At 52.7% G+C, this 17,452-nt stretch overlaps 1 long non-coding RNA gene across 2 annotated transcripts; it reads left to right on the top strand.

Moving 5' to 3' along the window:
• Window positions 1-2,732: 2,732 nt before the first annotated feature.
• On the top strand, window positions 2,733-13,924 carry LOC130534167 (uncharacterized). Of its 2 annotated transcripts, XR_008952823.1 has the most exons (4): window positions 2,733-4,257; window positions 7,453-7,556; window positions 7,649-13,518; window positions 13,611-13,924. It is a non-coding gene; the product is annotated as an uncharacterized LOC130534167 (long non-coding RNA). The 2 variants fall into 2 exon arrangements; XR_008952822.1 differs by lacking the exon at window positions 2,733-4,257 and having other exon boundaries at window positions 5,482-7,556.
• Window positions 13,925-17,452: the final 3,528 nt, after the last annotated feature.

Genomic DNA, 17,452 nt, shown 5'->3' with positions numbered 1-17,452 from the left:
GATGGAGTGATGTGGGGGTGCTTTAAAGGATCAAAATGGAGGGAGAGCCACAGAGGAAGAGGGGGCGGGGCTTTGGCTGTAATATCCTGTTATGCAACCACGTTTCTGTGGTTGCATCTGTTAAAAATGGAGGAGAAAAACAGCTTTGCAATTAGCGCTCCGTGTCCTGAGGGTCCTGGTCTCCCCCAATCACATGGCTCAGTCCCGCTCTCCCCAACGTTCCTGTTGCTAAGCAGATGATGTGACTGGGGAACGTACACAGACGTGGTCACAGCTATTCCTCAGCGTCAGCGCTGCAGACGCGCTGATAGCGATGGTGATAGCAGGCACTCACACTTACTGGAACAGGCCGCGGGTTCAAATTAACCCAAGCTGGGCTGATGCTTGTCCTCCCATACATGCTGGGAAAATCACGGATTGGGAAAGACCTCGAGTTTTCCTATATTACGGGCACATTGCGGTTTACAGCAGCTTGGGGTGTGGTCTCCTACATGGGGGCTTCCTCTGTGGCGAGCAGTGTGTTTATGTGTCTGGACCCGTTTCCCGATGCTCAGATAAAGACCACCCACGAGGCCTCATCGCTCCAAATCTGTCAGTCGTTAATGATCCTCGGGAGGACCAGCCGTCATATGGTGCTAGAAGGATGTAATTACTCAGCATTCGTCAAAGCCCTGAGCAACATCATCGCAACAACAAACAGACAACAAGAGCGCAGCCGCACCAGCTTCAGTCATCTGGGTTCACACCAGTCTGTCACACACTTGCGTGTGAGACATAAATGGACCGAGTCCCTGTTGCAGAGGTGATCTCGGCCCGTCACAAACAACCTCGGGGAGGTTCTTTTGGGACGTGAAGCAGATCTGAGCACCATAAAGCCTTTTTTGATGGCTACATACTCCCATTTGCAGCTGCAGGAGACATTAGGGACTGACGCTAAGTGTTAGCATCCTTAGCCACATGTGAAAGTGTCCTTGGACAAGATGCACGTTGTTCTGAAAGAGCTTTTTTGGGAACAGAGTCCCATTTTTATATTCAATGTTGACAGTAATTACAAATTGGAGTTGGACGATGAGGTTGTTGAGAAGTATTGTGATGTTTCTCAGACACACACAAGGACGCTGCTCCGTCTGGCGGGTGCCGCTGCCGTGTTCTGTTGGACCACACTGAAACAGCAAATGGGCTCTGTCCCTGAAGGGGATATGTGAAGGGAAGGCATCCGGGGAAGAATGTGATGCATTATTTAAGAGTAAACACGTTGGAGACAGAGAGGCCCAGTGGTTGTGGGGGGGCGGTATTGATTGTGACGGGCTGGAGGAGACATGCACACCTCTGCTAAGTGTCTGGGGCTTCTCACGATGCCCCTGCAAATCAACTTTTACGGCTTCACCTTCGGAGTCTCCGCAGATGGCGATCAAGCAAAGCAGCTTAGCACAGATAGCCTGCGGCAGTCCCACGGCAGGCCGCAGCGCTATCGATCATTCATCGCCCGTCCCCAAGAAATAAACACAGGCAGCCAAAAGGACGTGCAGGGGAGGGAGGGGGCTGCGCTGGGCCGCGTCCCACAGCTGTCGGGGGGTGGAAAAACCCTGTCAGGCTTTATTTGGGTACAGTGCGTGTCCTGTTCCGTGCAGCTCCAAATTGAAACATCTGAGCAGGAGAGGGAGAAGAAAAGTAATGAGAAAAACTTTCTGAAAGAGGTGGAATGAAATGTGGCCCCCTGGTGTCCCCTCCCCCCCGTCTCCTCCAGCCCTCCTTCACATTCTTCTCCCCTCAGCAGATCTGGCATGCCCCACAGGAGGCGGCGGCGGCGGCGGCAGCAGCACAGTAATCTTTTCAAAAGGGCGGATTTGAGCGGCCGCCAGGGCAGCCGGCCAACTATTTCTCATTTGGAGCTGGCCTAGCGATGACCCTCCTGCTGGAGCCCCACTCTCAGGAAAAACAAAAACGCCAGCGCCGTGTGAGGGAGCACCTTGGCAACGCAGGAGAAGCAGGAACAGCCGAGCGGGAGGAAAACAGGGGAACCGCAGGCCTGCTCTCAGAAACATCTGCACTGCCTTCCTGTGCACAGAGAAAAAGCCTCAATACTGTCTGCGTCCGCCCCAGAGACCCAGCACAAACACGGGAGGGCTGCCTTTCATTCTTTTGTTTTTAGAACTCTGTCTGCAGGGCTTTTTCCCCTCCCCATTTCCCTTTCTGGCTAACAATTTCCCAAGCCCAACAACTGCCCCATCCCTTCCCTCCAACACGTCCTGGCCTCTTGCACCTTGGGTGGACGCCCACCCTGGCCTCGGAGGGGTGGAGCTCCCCGGCATCTCCGTTTTACTCTCAGTGATGGATGGGCAGGAAAACTAAGAATCCCAGTCGAGCATTCCTCCTCTTACAGTGGGGTGAGAGGGTGGAGGAGGAATTCCTCAGCCTCCTTGTAATCACTATATGTTTGACAGAAAATGCTGTGACCTTGATCCAAACCTGCGGTCAGCCCTGGGTGCCCGGTGGTTTCCCGGGGGGGGTTCTATAGCGAGAGACGCAGGGGAACAAACGCTTTCCACAAAAAGCACCAAAAAAGGGGAGAAAAACATGTTTGGAGGCTCAAAAGCTTTGAGTCGGACCTAAGACATCAAATTCCACATGCTGGCTTTAGATACCGTGTCTGGATGTAATGTTTACTGCCACAGTCCGGCCCGACCCGGACGCTGGGCCAACCAATCGCCCCTGTGGCCGGCTTTAGGGGGGGGGGCAGTGGCGCACAACAAAGGAAGCGCTTGTGTTTTCCCCTCTAATACACCCAAACACACACACACACACACACACACACACAACTCAGAGAAAGGAGGAAAAAAACAACATTCAGGAAAAACTCATCACACATCTGCCAGATCCGCTGAGGCCTGCCTCCAATTATCCGCCCAAGCACGCTGGAATCCCAGGAAGGCTCTGTCCGGCAGACCGTTTGATGTTGCCACGCAACATTTGATGGAGAACAGGGCGGCTTTGAAACCCAGAATGTAAACTTGCCTGCCAAGGTTGATGTGAAGAATAAAAAGCCGGCGGAGGAGGAGGAGGAGGGCGGGAGGGGAAGTAGACGAGCAAAACGCCACTAGCTGGAGAGCAGCTGCTGACAGCTGGAAAATATCGCTTTAAATAGGAGCAAATGTGGTGCAGCCCAAGAAGGCTTGGCCCCGCGTGCAGCTCTCGGGCTGCTTTGGCGCTGATGTGGAACATTTTAAATGTGCCCAATTCATCGTCTGCTGGCATGTTTAGAAACGTAACAGAGGAGTGTTGACATGATCCCAACTGGACTGAAATCAGGGATTTTATACAGCGCGGTCGAACTAGCAACACGGCCAGGCTGTAAAGGAGGAACCAGAACCAGGCTTTGTTCGGGGCCTTCACGTGCTCTCCCAGGTCTCAGGAATGCAAATATTAAAGCAAAAACACTTTAGGCAGGAAATGAAATGCCGTACAGATCAGGAGTCAGGAGACTGTAAATCATATATGTACTGTTCACTAACGCCACACAAAACTATTTTTACATGTCCTGGAGCTTTTGTTTCATCTTCATCTGCTTCACAGGCTTCCTCCCACCTGATCCACGGGCCCAGGCTTACTGAGGCTCTGTTTTAGGCCCGTTAAGCCTATTTGGACACTGTGGGTGAGGGCTTAGCAACAAGGGACTCGCCTAAGAACCCCTTTCCCTTCGTCTGACCTGGGATCTACTTTCTGATCGTGTTCCCACTGAGATGCTGGTGCTGACCACACTGGAACACGTCTGTCTTAAACTAATCTGTCTTAGGGGGAGCCTATCAGGGGCAGGCTGGTCCCAACAAGATGGCTCCTCAAGCACCTTCGCCATAATACGCTGGGGGGGAAGGAAATTGGAACTGTGACCTTTAATGAGCCTCAACGAGCTCAATGGAATGGCAACACAGTAAACAAATGGATCCAATTTGTGGCAGGGTTTTTGGTAATAGTTCAGCTCTGGAGGGAAGCTGGCCCAGCTCTTGACTCATCTTTTCAGAGCACGCTGATGAACGCTGAAGGCAGCCGTGGTGGAATGCTGCGAGCCTCCTCCAGGGAATGAGGTCACTCCTGCACCGGTTTGCTCGGAGTCCTTCCCCATTACAGTATCAACACAATCATCATGAAAGGTGACACCCAGGAGGCATGACGCGCCATGAGAAGAGGCTCCGCATAATGACGGCGCCACACCTCTGGCACAAAGACGAGGGGAGCAGCATTCTTTCCCAGGAGAGTGAGGTAAGACGAGCCAGGTGAGCTGAGCACAACAAACGCCACCATCACAAAGCTCCTGCCGCCAGATCAACACTGCTTCCTGCGGTTTTCTTTATATTGAGAGACAGAAGTGAACTTTAAACTGGTTGCACTCAGACACACCTGGGCCGCCGGCTGTTTGCACGGTAAACAGCCACGGTGGCCCAGGTGTGTGTGTGTGTGTGTGTGTGTGTGTGTGTGTGTGTGTGTGTGATCTGTGTTCAAGCAGCTGTGAGCAAATGAGGATTACTCAAGTCCAGCCCAGACAGTCCCTTTTCTGACACCAACCCTTCCAACCCCGTGATCACAGGATCACATATCGTACATGACTTGCACAAAGCAGCGAGTGGAAACGGAGCGGCGACGCACACCCACTGTTGTCTCCGGCAGAACAGTGGCGGCGCCGATACGTGACCGTCCCCTGACTCTACGTCTCGCTCCATTTAGGCTGCAGATTGTGTTACACACACGCTCTTCCGGACCAGGAAAGATCACGTTGTCCTCTTTGACAGGCCGGGGCCACACTATCTGTTCAGACCGGCCCGGCGATGCTCGCACGGGTAGCATGTGACTCACATGAAGTCATGCTGAATACATTAGCGTGGAGGGAACGGGGAGGGAACGGGAGGGAACGGGGAGGGAGGGTTCTGGTTCCCAGAACTCCACCGTCGCTAATGGGTTCAGAGAAAATAACAGTGAAAAGGGTTATTTTCATGTGCGTCACTGTCTACAGATTGTTGAAACAGGCACTTTTTGCTCCTAATATCTTATTTAAAGCCTGTTAGTCGATGCTGAATATAAAGCGGTGTAACTCCACGGGCTGGTGGGGGCTCTCTGCTGAGAGAGAAATAAATAATAATTTTTAAAAAAAGACAAAGGCAACTCGTGTTTGAAAGGATTTACCCAGAGGCCGTCAGCTGACTGCCTATAGCTGCCTTCATCCCCTCCAGTGGTCTCCATGGCAACAGTGTTTCCAAATCTGGCCACTGGCAGCCTCGCTCCATCATAACAACAAACCCCATTCATGTGTCTCTGGAATTCGCTGGCCTGCTTCTGCGGGGAAAACTGGGGCCGTTTGTGCAGCTGCTGGGCTTTAACCAAATATACAGTTTCAGTGTCTCGCTGCCGCCATGAAAGAGCAGAAATCTGGGATGTCGGCGAGGGCGCCGTCAAATCTGACGCACCTCTGGAGAAGGATGAAGATAAATATACGTCCTGCTAATTCCCAGAACTCACGGACATAGATGGGAGCAGGTCCAGCTCATTCTTAAAAAGCATGTGTGGAAATATCGAGTTCCCCGTCGGGGCTTCGTCATTGATCTGGTTCACGTTGATGCTGCAGCAGCGAGTGAATGTGCAGAAAACAGTCGGCCTTTGTGCACAGCCCCCGCTTCCCTCTATTCGACCTCCTCTCAGTAACCCGAGCTACGAAGTCACCGGCCCCACCCCCCCCTTCCTCGTCTAGCAGGTAACAAGATGAGCTGTTTCCATGGTTACTGGCTGCAACCAGTCTGAAGGCGAGGTGGGTGGGAGGGGTGTTTCTATTCCAAGGACGACTCAATCACGCAGCTCAGGCAGCCTCTTTCTCTGCAACACCAGATTTAATCAGCTCACGGCCGTTTTGCTAAAAGCGACGCAGAAAATATCTGGCGGACGCTCAAAGGTTGCGAGCAGCCGCTTCCGCTATCGCCAGGAACGACCGTGGCGGCAGATATTCAGTGAGAGGTGGACGCACGTCGCCGTGCTGCTCAGGGCCGCTTTACGTGGTGCCGTTATTACAACTGCGTAATAACATTGAACGGAGCATAAACGACGTATTCAAGGATGAATGCCAGCGCCACAATAAGATGAGCTGATAAATATGCCAGATAAATAATCACTACCTAATCAATCACTAATCAATAATCGATGCCTCAGACATGAGTGACTCCCCAATGTGTCTCCTTGCACAGCTGGAATAAGCTAGATTAGATAAAGTGGAACAGCCTCTGCAGCACAGATCAATGTTCCCCTACATCCACCCATCCATTCATCTCGCCTCGGCTCTGTTAGACTGTTGCCATGGCAACTGAGCCAGGGAGCCAGCTTTCAAATGAGGTTTGCCCATAAAATTACAATGAATCGTATTCACGGGGCTTTCTGGGCGCCGCCGGAGTGTGACAAGAATACGCATCCGTCCGCACACGCCATCTATACCGGGGCTGGAATATTGGAGGCAGGGGTGCCAGAATTGTTATCAGATAATTATCCAGGCGTTTGTTTTCCAGCCGTCACGGCGGGGCCACCGTCCGTCCACGCGTGGGCGGGGCCACCGTCCGTCCACGCGTGGGCGGGGCCACCGTCCGTCCACGCGTGGGCGGGGCCACGTCCGTCCTCGCGTGGGCGGGGCCACCGTCCATCCTCGCGTGGGCGGGGCCACCGTCCATCCTCGCGTGGGCGGGGCTTGGACCCCAGTTGTTAGCAAGCGTCCAGCATTTAGCAGCCAAAACAGAGGTGAGCAGAAGGAGACGAGGCAGAATGAAAAATGAATCAGCTCTCTGAAGCCGCCGCTCTCATTCTAATTTATTCAGCCGCACAATTAGCATCAGTTAATTAGCTTTTGCTAACGTATCTCCATCAGTTGTAACAACAGCGCTGCCGTTCTCTTTGAAATGCAAACCACTGGAAAGGCTTTGTCCTGAACATGAAAGACATTTATGCAATCAAATAATAAAGTCCCCTTAACGCTTGTCTCATCATTATTCGTGTGAAGAAGCTCAAGCAGCCTCTTGCCGACGCGTACGAGGGATGGATCCCTTCCCGTCCCACGCCTCCTCGTGCATAAATTCCCATTTGTTAATGCATTAAGGTCATTCTGCAGTAATTGTTTGTTTTACTTCTGGTGATTGAGTAAGAACCTGGTGGCAGAGCCGTGCTGTGTTTACCACATGTTGCTACGGTTCATGGGCTCCTTTAATTGGATTTGGTTGTTTCCAGGGAAACAAGCTAGCCCACTATATTACTCAGCAACCTGACCAACGTAGCCTGTGCGCTAACATGAGCCCTGCTGCAGATGTGCTTGAGACTCGTTTGGCTGTTCGTTAATGTGGCTAAATGATGCAACGCAGTGGAGAAAGTGGAAATTCTGAAGAGTCAACATATTCAAACCTCCCCAAAGGAAATGGTTTCATCCTGTTTTAGGCAGTAATGGGGGGAAACGATGAAAGGAGAAGCCGATCTTCAGACAGGAGCCATGTCACCTGTGTCACCTGCAGCTGCATCAGCTCCCCTGTGTGCTCCTCTGGGTGGGTGCCGCCTCGCCACGGATACTCATCGTGACGCAGTTCAGCAAGTGCGAAGCCTCGGCCGTGAACCTAATCTGATGCTTTATGTGCAGCGACACGAGCGCGCCGAGAACTGCTGGCTGAATCATCGCAGCCGTAACACGCGAGCGTTGGCGTTGGGCCGGCCGAGGGAGCCAGAACGAGCGGTGGAAATGCCACGGCCTGCTGCTGAAACCCCCCACAGGGAGCTGGCGGCCCCCCGCCCTTCAGACGGGGCAGTCGGGCAGTTCTTCCGTGGGGAGAGCCAGCAGCTTCCCAACAGCCACCTGAGCAGCAGGTGATCCGTCCACTCAGGTCCTGCCCACGCCTTCTCCTAACAATGTCTCTGCTCTCCAGTGCTTCTGAGGGAACGTCGTGAATCATGCAGGATGAATTCATGCAAAATGGATGGCCCTGCCTGCAGAAGCCTCCATTATATAAGTTGTCCTGGTGCATCTGCAGCACTCTGCCGCTCTGCGCTGGTGCGTGGATGGAAGCACAGCTGGTGTTTTTGAGAGATGAAGAGGAGTCTGTCTCTCCTCTTTTATCTGATACCACAGATGATTGGAATATTAATGGGCTACGCAGGGCAGAGCAGCAGCACACAGAGGAAGTGGCCCAGCAACACTGACTGTGAAGGAATACAAGCTGTGTTTTTAGCTTCGTCTTTTGAGAAGGAATAAATCAGGAATTCTGGCATTTGAATGTCTGATTAGCCGCAGTTAAAAAGATGAAACTCCATAATGAGGCAGGAACAAAAATAGCTGCCCTTCAGAGGGCCTCATTTCATCACCTATTCCGTTAGCTTACGCCACCTCCATTGTCTCGCGGCACCGCGTTCCTCCCGCGCCGCTCTGTACCAGAGCCGGCGGCGGCGCCGGCATCAATCACCCTCCCACTCACTCCCCATTGGTCCCTGGGAAGCGACGCTGCATGGAAACGTGGGGACAGAAGCCGTGCTGTCATGAGCGAGATGAAACGAGCAGGGATGAGAGAGTGAAACCTTCAAAAGAGCAGACAGGGACAAGCTGGACGAACGACGCCGCCGAGGCGGAGAGCAAACACGCCGCTGACGGGGGCGCACGTCTGGGGAGGACGGGTGGCGCTGGAGAGCAACCGGCGCTCGTCCTGCCCCGTCACCGCGGCCAACAGGAGGAACACCGCTAAATACGTTACAGATAAGACAGTTGTTCATGCGCACGGCCGTGCACGGGAGGTCAGCAGCAAAGCTAGCATCCTCCTCGCTCCTTCTCCTGGTCACTCGGGACAGCAAACGCACACACAGAAACGCTCCTGTGTTGGTATTTATGCCGCAGAGTTCCAGAAGTTAGCGTCTAAAGAACGGTTTCCTCTGTGCAACAATCGGCCGGTTCCACATCACACTTGACAGCGATTTCCAAGCTCTCAACGTTGGTATTTTTAGCCTGACCGCTTCAGAAGGCTAACAGCTGTGAAATGATCCTGAATGGTGGCATTTAACCATATCGCCGTATTAAGCTACCGTCAGACCGCCGAGTGCTGCTCGTGGGCGTGTGTGTGTGTGTTTGTGTGTGTTTGCTTGTGTGTGTGTGTGTGTGTGTGTGTGGAGGAGGGTGGGTTTAGCGTGGCTAGCCACCACACTGGCCTGCTGGAGACGCTCCAATGTCATTTCACTGCGCTAAGCCTTGTAAGATAAGATGGGGACATCAGACCCTGACCAGCTTAAATGAATGGGATGTCACTTGTGCTTAGAGCCACAAGGCTCGCCCTCCCCACCAAAGGGCCGTGTGTGTGTGTCGGGGGGGCTCTAAGCAGAGAGGACGTGTCCAATCTTCAGAGGTGTATTTCACCAGTCCTGAGTTGCCTGTTGAGATAAAGGCCAGCACTGAGGGGGGGGGGATCTGCCCCGTGACAGTGATCGCTGGGGAACAACGATGCTGCCTCGGTCCTGCAGGACGAACCCGAACCCTCGCTGGCCTTTAAAGGAACAGGACGGCCCTCTCCGTTTCTCCTTCTCGGTTTCCACCGGTGGTTATTTACACGCACGCCAGATCTGATGTGAGCTCGGCTCCAGCCCGGCCCTGCAGATCATCTAAAGGTTACCCTGCTCGGATGAGGCTGAAAGGTTGTTTATTTCAGACCTTGGCCGAGGGGTGTTGCCATGGCAACCTTTCATGGGTCTGGCACTAGCAGTCACTGAGGCGGAGCTTGGCGGCGCCCTGAGAGGCGGCAGGCACACAGGTGCCCCAGCCCGAGCAGCTGCCTCCCCCGACACATAAAGGACGGCTTGTTGCTCTCTCTCTCCACCCTCGCTGCCACATACGCGTCAATCTCGCTCACCCTTTTCACTCCTCTGCCCCCTCTTCCCTTTTTTTCTCCTTGGCCTTTGATCAGGGATCGGATTTGCTGGTAGAATGACAGAGGCAGGAAGTGCTGGGAGGCTCAGGGTGGGGTGGGGGTGGGGGTGGGGGTGGGGGTGAGGCCAGGGCTGTCCACAGTGCTCTCTGTTTTCCCCGAGCCTGCGTCATCTCGGACCTGGCCCGGCCCTGCAGTCACAGAGGCTGGCTTTCAGCCTCCACTCTCATCATGGTCTATCTGTCAGACTGGCCCAGTCACAACAGCTCCAGCCACTGATCACAGGGGGGGGGGGGGGGGGGGGGCAGCTGCAGACTCAAGTTCCGCCTGGATACAGCCCTGGGCACAATGGCATCATGTATTTATCCACAAATCACAAAAGTGGCCTTCTCTGTGTCCTCAGGCGAGATCGTGACCTCTGACCTCCCCCGTTCTGCCCGCTAAGGTCACAGAGTTCTTAGACGGAGGACAAAAAATCCACTATGATGGTAACTGGATAATAAAGCTCCAGTCCTCACAGACAGTTACCTTAATACCTTAATACCTGATAATAAAAGCTTCCTAATTACAGAGGACAGAGGTTGGACGAGACACAGCGTTTATGGCTACAATAACTCTCAGTCCAGCTAACTCCAGTTTAGTTAAATATTTCTGCCGTTTGCCTGAATACACCGGATGCACGTGCACAGTCGTGCATGTGTGCAGCAGCAGCATGGTGGCAGCCTCTCAGAGAAGGCTGCAGAACACCTGAGCTGGCTGAGCTGCAACGCTCGGCCCGCCACCAGCTGATCCTGTTTATTTGATTCAATTACAAAACACGCAGTGTTTGAGGTGGCCGGCTGCCAGGGGAATAATCGTGTTCCCAGCAGTTCCAGGAAACGCAACGCGTGGTCACGAAGGCCGTGAAGATGACGTCGGCTATCGCAGCAAGGCTCTTTGTAGCCTTGACAGGCTGCACAAGCTGTACTCACACGTGCTTCCAATGATTCCAGAGGCTAAAGCGTTGCCCTCAGGATGCTAACGCTCGCCACGCTAACCTGGTTTTGTCTGGCTCTAAATCAGCCCTGCTGGATTCTGGCAGGCTCCAGTGTCCTTCTCCTCCTCTGAGAGAGGGTAAAGTTCGGCTGATCTCTCCTCAAAAATCGCTCGAAATATCTTTGGCGGCACGTCAAAATAAGCAGGAAGAATTCGTGCGCCGACACCGTAACAATCCCAGGCAGCTGTTTGGTGTTTCCAAGCCTGATCTTCCCCATGTCACCACACAGCAGAGACAAGCTGGAGAGACCTTCAGCACGATGGAACTCTTGTCTGTCCTCATCCTCTCAGACTATTTCATTTCTGCTGGAGCACTTTAACGGCAAACTTCTAGATGTTGGCGGCGGACGAGCCTGCCGTGTTCCTGGGAGCCATCTTGCTGCTGAGGGATTACACGCTGCTCAAAGCCTCTGGAGGAATGTCGGCTTGGACGGCTAATGTTTTTCCAAAGCAGTAAATGGTATTGCAGTTAATTCTGTATTCTGGCACGGATCTCCAGCTGGAAAACAACTTCTCTGTGCCAGAAGCTGTTTATTATTGCAGAGAGCTTTTACCCAAAATGGCCATTGGAGCTACTGCGGCGTCCATGTTATTCTGACCCGGTTGCATAGTAACCAGAAGCATGAACGTGGCAGATTGGAGGCTAATTTTGGCAGAACTGCGCATGGACTCACATGATTAGCAGGAAGGGCACGTCTGCCCAAGCGCATATCTTCTCATATACCATGAATTTGGGTTTTGTTTGACATTTTCCAGCCAGACTCTCGTGAAGCTGCACATTAACGAGACCACAGCGATTATCCACGTCGGCTTTTCCTGGAGCGGCCGAGATACGGCTGCACTCTGGGCTGAGTGTGGGTTGTTCGCTAGGTTGTTTTTATCTTTGACTCTCTTTCTGTCCCTCCGTGGTGAAAACGTGCCCCCCCCCTCCCCCCTCTGGTGCAGAGAGCTGCATCAAAAGCATGAGCACAACAGGAGTGTGCACAATGGGAGCAAAGTCCCAGGAATGGGTTAACACTGGACTCTGGCTTTCATTTCCTCTTCTGTTCCATCTGAACAAACAAGACGGGTGACCTGACAGAGCGGCGAGGGGCGGGGCTGGCGGGGGTGGAGGAAGAGAAGGGTGCCGTGACTGGAATATCACCAATGAGGGAGGGTGTGCGGTGGACCGGCTCAGGACCACGTGACAGTGAAAAGCCTGCAGGCTGCGGTGCTGGGAAAGGCAGACAGAGACGTCCCCCCATATTGACGCTGCCGTCTCACCACAACAGTTCTGGGAAATGGCCGCCATCTGCACCGTGGCGGCTATTTACACGAACCTGCTTCAGCCAATTATGGCTTCCATCATCAGCCGTACTGGCTGTCCTGACCCTCATGCTCCCCCCTCCCCCCAGCCCTCCTATCTCGGCCTCTCTTGGCTGTAGTCACGCTCTGTGCTGAGGGTTTATCGGGCATGAATGGGAAGCCTGATGAAAATAAGGAAGGTGGGATGAAGGCAGGGAGCAGCGAGGGCAGCGATAGGCTGCGGAGCCATAGGGGTGATGAAGGAGCAGCATGCAGTCTGGGCCTGCAGCGCTGGAGACATGAGTCATGGCGAGCAGCCTCCCGGGGGGCTCCTGGTGAGGTCTATAAATGGAAATGGCAGAAACACAGTGGCTTCCCTCGCCCACCCAGGACCGGGTTATGCCTTATTACGATTTGATGGCTTGTGACGGCTTTGTTTAGCCTGAACTCGTCTTCATTTTTGTCAGCCTGGCAAACGCAGAAGAATGTAAATAAATACTTGGAACATCTAGAAATGAAGCTGCTTCGCATCAGGGAGTGAGAACCTTGGTGACAGGCCTTTGTCTGGAGCTAAAATCTCCATTTCCTTTATCACCTAAACGCATGATGGTTGAGGAGCTGCAGTGAAGAGTGACACGGGCCAGTTTGGAAGGCGTCCTGGTTTCCCCTCAGCTCCTCTGCTGTACAGCTGGCCTACATTAAACATCTGATATCTGGGACAAATGGAACAATAATTAGATTCTCAGTTCCTTCAGAATGAACTCTTCCTGAAAAACACGGGCGTGAATATATGAAATGATCAAAGCTATGAGACGCCCCTCTGTTGGCTGGACCGACAACCCTCAGGCTGGGAACCAGGGTGGACCAGTTGTCTGGCTGGACCCACAACCCTCGGGCTGGGAACCAGGGTGGACCAGTTGTCTGGTTTCTGCCGTCCACCACCGGCAGCCTTGGTCGTGGGATCAGTCCTGCCAACGTGGAGGCGGCAGAATTAACGCTGCATAATTGTGATAGTAGTAACTGAAAATAGAGGTGAAAGTGAAGGAGAATGTGGCAGCTCATCTGCTTCTACTGGAGCTCTGCGGCTTTTAGAGCTAAGACAAAGGTCGTCTCTGGGCGATTTCACCCCCCTCCACGCTGCCTACCTGCCTCCCTGGACACACCCTGCTGCATCCCTCCCGTCTCCAGATGGTAGCTGGGTTGGAGCTGCTCTGGGCAGGATCACAGGGGGACACGCGGCTCTAACATGCCTCCACGCCACACCAAAGGAGGGAGGATCTACACCTGCACGGTGGCCCTTTTGTTGAGCAGCTTCTCTGCCAGCTCCTGTTTGCTCTTCTCTTGGTTCTCACCTGTCGCCACACTGCCATCTTTCACCTGCAGGCTCGTATCCCTGGAGGCAGTGGAGGCATCATCTCCGTGGAGAGGTAAAGCCGCAGAAGGAAACAAAGCAAAGCGCATCGGCGGTTCCTTCTCCGGGTCTCAGGCTGGGCTAGCATGAGCAGACGGCGGATCCAGGTGAAAGGCGGCGGCCCTCGGCTGAAGGCCACCCCCGTGCTCGTGGTGGGGGTCGGCATTTTATTTGTAATTCTCTGTCTTTATCTGGAGATGATGATGATGTTCTTTTGGTGATCGTCTTGGGATTCCTGCTGTAAACCCTTGAGCAAAGATGAAAGTAAATGGCTTCAATATTTCCACTCTTGTGCTTCCATTTGTGTGATATGATATTAATTATGATATTAAGGATATTAATGATTAATTATTAATTAGATGCTAATTAGAAGGAGGAGGAAGAAAGCAAAACAATTACAATAAAATATATAAATGTCAAAATAATAGTCGTGAAAATAGTCACGTTGCCAATATGGACCTTAAACAAACCTAAAGCAGCCAAGGCAGCTCACACTTGAGAGTGTGTGTGGTGTGTGGTGTGTGTGGTGTGTGTGTGGTGTGTGTGGTGTGTGTGGTGTGTGTGGTGTGGTGTGTGTGTGGTGTGTGGTGTGGTGTGTGTGTGGGGCAACAATAATGTAGTAGGACAGAGGTGTTTTTTCAGTTTCAGTTTCAGCTTTATTTGTTTTTCCTCCAGCTAATTGAGTAATGCTGTCTCAGCACGGAGTAAACAGCCCAGAGGGGCCGGTTCTTAGACGTGGTCCTCCTCCATAAACTGATCTAACCGCAGGGCTGTTGGCTCCTCGTCCCAGCAACCCTCTGGCCTGCATGACAACAGGAGACTTGTTTTCCACCGCAGCATAGCAACAGCGCCCTGAGCTAACTCTGACCCTTGACAGTCAAAACACATTATTGGCTCAGGTGGCAGAAGCTTCCCACTGACTAACACGAGCTCCAGAGCCACGGTCCTGATGGTGCTGGAGCAGCAGCCACGGTCCTGATGGTGCTGGAGCATCGTTCTGCAGCCACGGTCCTGATGGTGCTGGAGCAGCGTTCTGCAGCCACGGTCCTGATGGTGCTGGAGCAGCAGCCACGGTCCTGATGGTGCTGGAGCAGCAGCCACGGTCCTGATGGTGCTGGAGCAGCTGCCACGGTCCTGATGGTGCTGGAGCAGCAGCCACGGTCCTGATGGTCGAGCTGCTGGAGCAGCGTTCTGCAGCCTTAAATGCTGCCCACTGAGCTCCAAAGAGGAGGCAGCACACAGAATATCCAGCAGGCCCAGAAAGGCGGCTGCCTTCACGTGTCAGCTGACACATCTTCTCAGTCTTTTTCAAGGTTAAAAATCTTCAAACCTTCATCTTGTGCCGCGCTGGCGTGTCCGTCACACCGAGGGAGCAGCGAACGTGGCGCCGGAGCGTCCTTACGTCTCCTTCAGCTGTTGTTTGTCCTCAAAGACAATGTGTTTGTGTTGTGCGCCCTCATACATATCAATTACTTTACGACTTGGGCAGCGTCATCCTCAAGGTGCTTGGAAATTAGCTTTCAATGTCAGCTGAGAGGCACATTCCAGACTAAAATAATGGGCGTTCACCTGGGGGGCGTTCAGCACCGACGGCCCGCGCGGCTAAAGCGAAACCTCGCGTCTAAATAACAGCAGAATCCAGGCTTACACAAGCTCCAGTTCCTCTTGCATCAGCAAACAAAAATCTTTCCACATAAGAGTTTGGCTGTGGGCAACCAGGAGGAATATTCTTAAGAGGGGAAAATCTGAGGGGAAGTAAAAGCTCAGCGTTCTCTCCCCCCCCCCCGCCTTTAGCTTGCTTAACTGTTAGATTCCTGAAACTCAGACAGCAAAGATGGCGTCACTCTCGCTCTGAGTCAGAGCCGCACTGCATGACCTGGATGAACTTCCTGTTTCAGATATAAGGTTTCTCCAGCCCAGCCACAAGCAGGAAGTGAGTCACACATCTCCACCAGTCATCTGCAGGTTGCAGACTGGGAGCTCCAGAGTGACACGCCGCGGAGGGGGCCAAATTAGCTTCTCAAACTTTAATCTCCTGCAACTCAATTATTTAATATCTGAGCCACACACTTCAAAGGAATACCTCTGCTCCCTCCGCCCTCTCCCGGCTGCCTTGATGGAGTCTTTCATTCCCGTCTCCTAAAGGACCCGCTGGTTTTATATCACTGCCCTGCGGTTTGAGGGACGCTGCGATCTCTGACGGCGCTCCCTGACATCAGAGACGCGCTGCACCAATAAACGAGGCTGCGTTAAGAGCTGCAGGACCGGGCTTCCGTTGTGCCGCCCTGTTTTTACACATGCTAATTTTGGATCAGCCATCAAATCCGCAGTCATTCGTGTCCCCAGACTCAAAACGGCGAAAGGAGGAAGCAGTTATTAGCTCTTTTCAGCTCTATGGGGGAAAAGCTGATGTAATGAAGAGGATGCGCCCTAATGGTGAAAAATGCCAACATGCCTGTTAGCATCGCGCCGTCGTAGCGCCGCCGTCCTCTGGCTGTCCTTGTTTACACCCTGATTCACAACGGCGGTGATGTCACCCACGTGAACAGGATGGAGAGAAGAAGTGTAACCTTGCAGCAGGAGAAATGAATTATTTTGGAGTTGGCCCTTTTTTCCACAACACTTTTCCAGAGCTGTGCTGCCATTGGCTCTGTGGAAAAGTGGATCAGAGAAGTGGAAAGTTAATCCCCGAGACCTTCAGAGCCAGAGACACGGAGGCGAGGCGACTGCTGGCAACTGCAAATAAGCACAGGGGCTTTGTGTCTGTGCATATTCATGCACATGCAGACAGGTCGTGCTGCAGGGGCACACACCAACACACCAGCACACACCAACACACACAGCACAAAGATTCTTCTGATGTTTGGATCTGCTTCCCAAAGATATCAACTTTATTTCCTATATTTTGGAATTTTGGGGTGACCTTGAAAATCTATTCAGTCGCAGTGTCAAATGTAACGAGCTAACTCGGCGTTGGCTTCTATTCTGTTCCGAATCTTTGGCGATCATCATTTCTAACATCCACAACATATAGAAGAACCACCCCATAATAAGCCTCGCGCTGTCCTGGCAGCATCCGTACACATGTGATGCTGTCCAGGCCGCCTGTATTGATGATGAACCAGAGAATGTCTGGGCTCTTGCTAGCCTACTTCCCTATAGCTATATCGTCCCTATACGTGCATGTGTGCCTCCGCCGTGGCACATGTAGATGCAGATGTGTCTGGGTCACAGGATGCAGGATATTCGCTGCTCTCCTGGAGTGGAACGGCTCTATCATGGGAACAATGGGTATTCTGAGCCCGGCAGTGTGACAAAGGTTCATGCTGACACGCTTTCCTAAATTAGGCCGCTGGTGCACAGGAGGGAAGTGAGCCCTGCTCCTATTCTTCTCCTCTACTCCAAGGTCATTGTGTGGCAGGAGAGGCTGCACAGACTTATGACTTGGCATGCTCTGGAAAGTAGGTTAAGGGTGTTCTACTTGCATTTGTAAAATAAAAGTGCCACAGAAACAGACATGGGACTTGTGGACTTCCCATATTTACAGGAAAAGTGGGAAACGGGTTGTGTTATTTGCACTCAGAAGCAGCAGAGTAGAGACCAAGCAGCTCTCGATGGCTCGCCCTCTCATTTTATGATGACAAAGGACATTTAAAATAAGCTGAAGTTAAAAATGAGGGTTCCACATTCATCAGCGTGCTAGGATCAAACCCACAGAAGGTTTGGAGAGCAAGCGGAGCTCAAGTGTTTCTTTAGGTTCTCTCTGGCTGTAGAAGAATCTAAAATAAGGACGGAGGTCAGTTCCTCGTCAGAG

This window comes from Takifugu flavidus, chromosome 11, assembly GCF_003711565.1.
Source record: "Takifugu flavidus isolate HTHZ2018 chromosome 11, ASM371156v2, whole genome shotgun sequence".
Taxonomy (NCBI): domain Eukaryota; kingdom Metazoa; phylum Chordata; class Actinopteri; order Tetraodontiformes; family Tetraodontidae; genus Takifugu; species Takifugu flavidus.
Note: the sequence above shows the minus strand (reverse complement) of the source record. Positions and strands in the feature narration are given on the sequence as shown.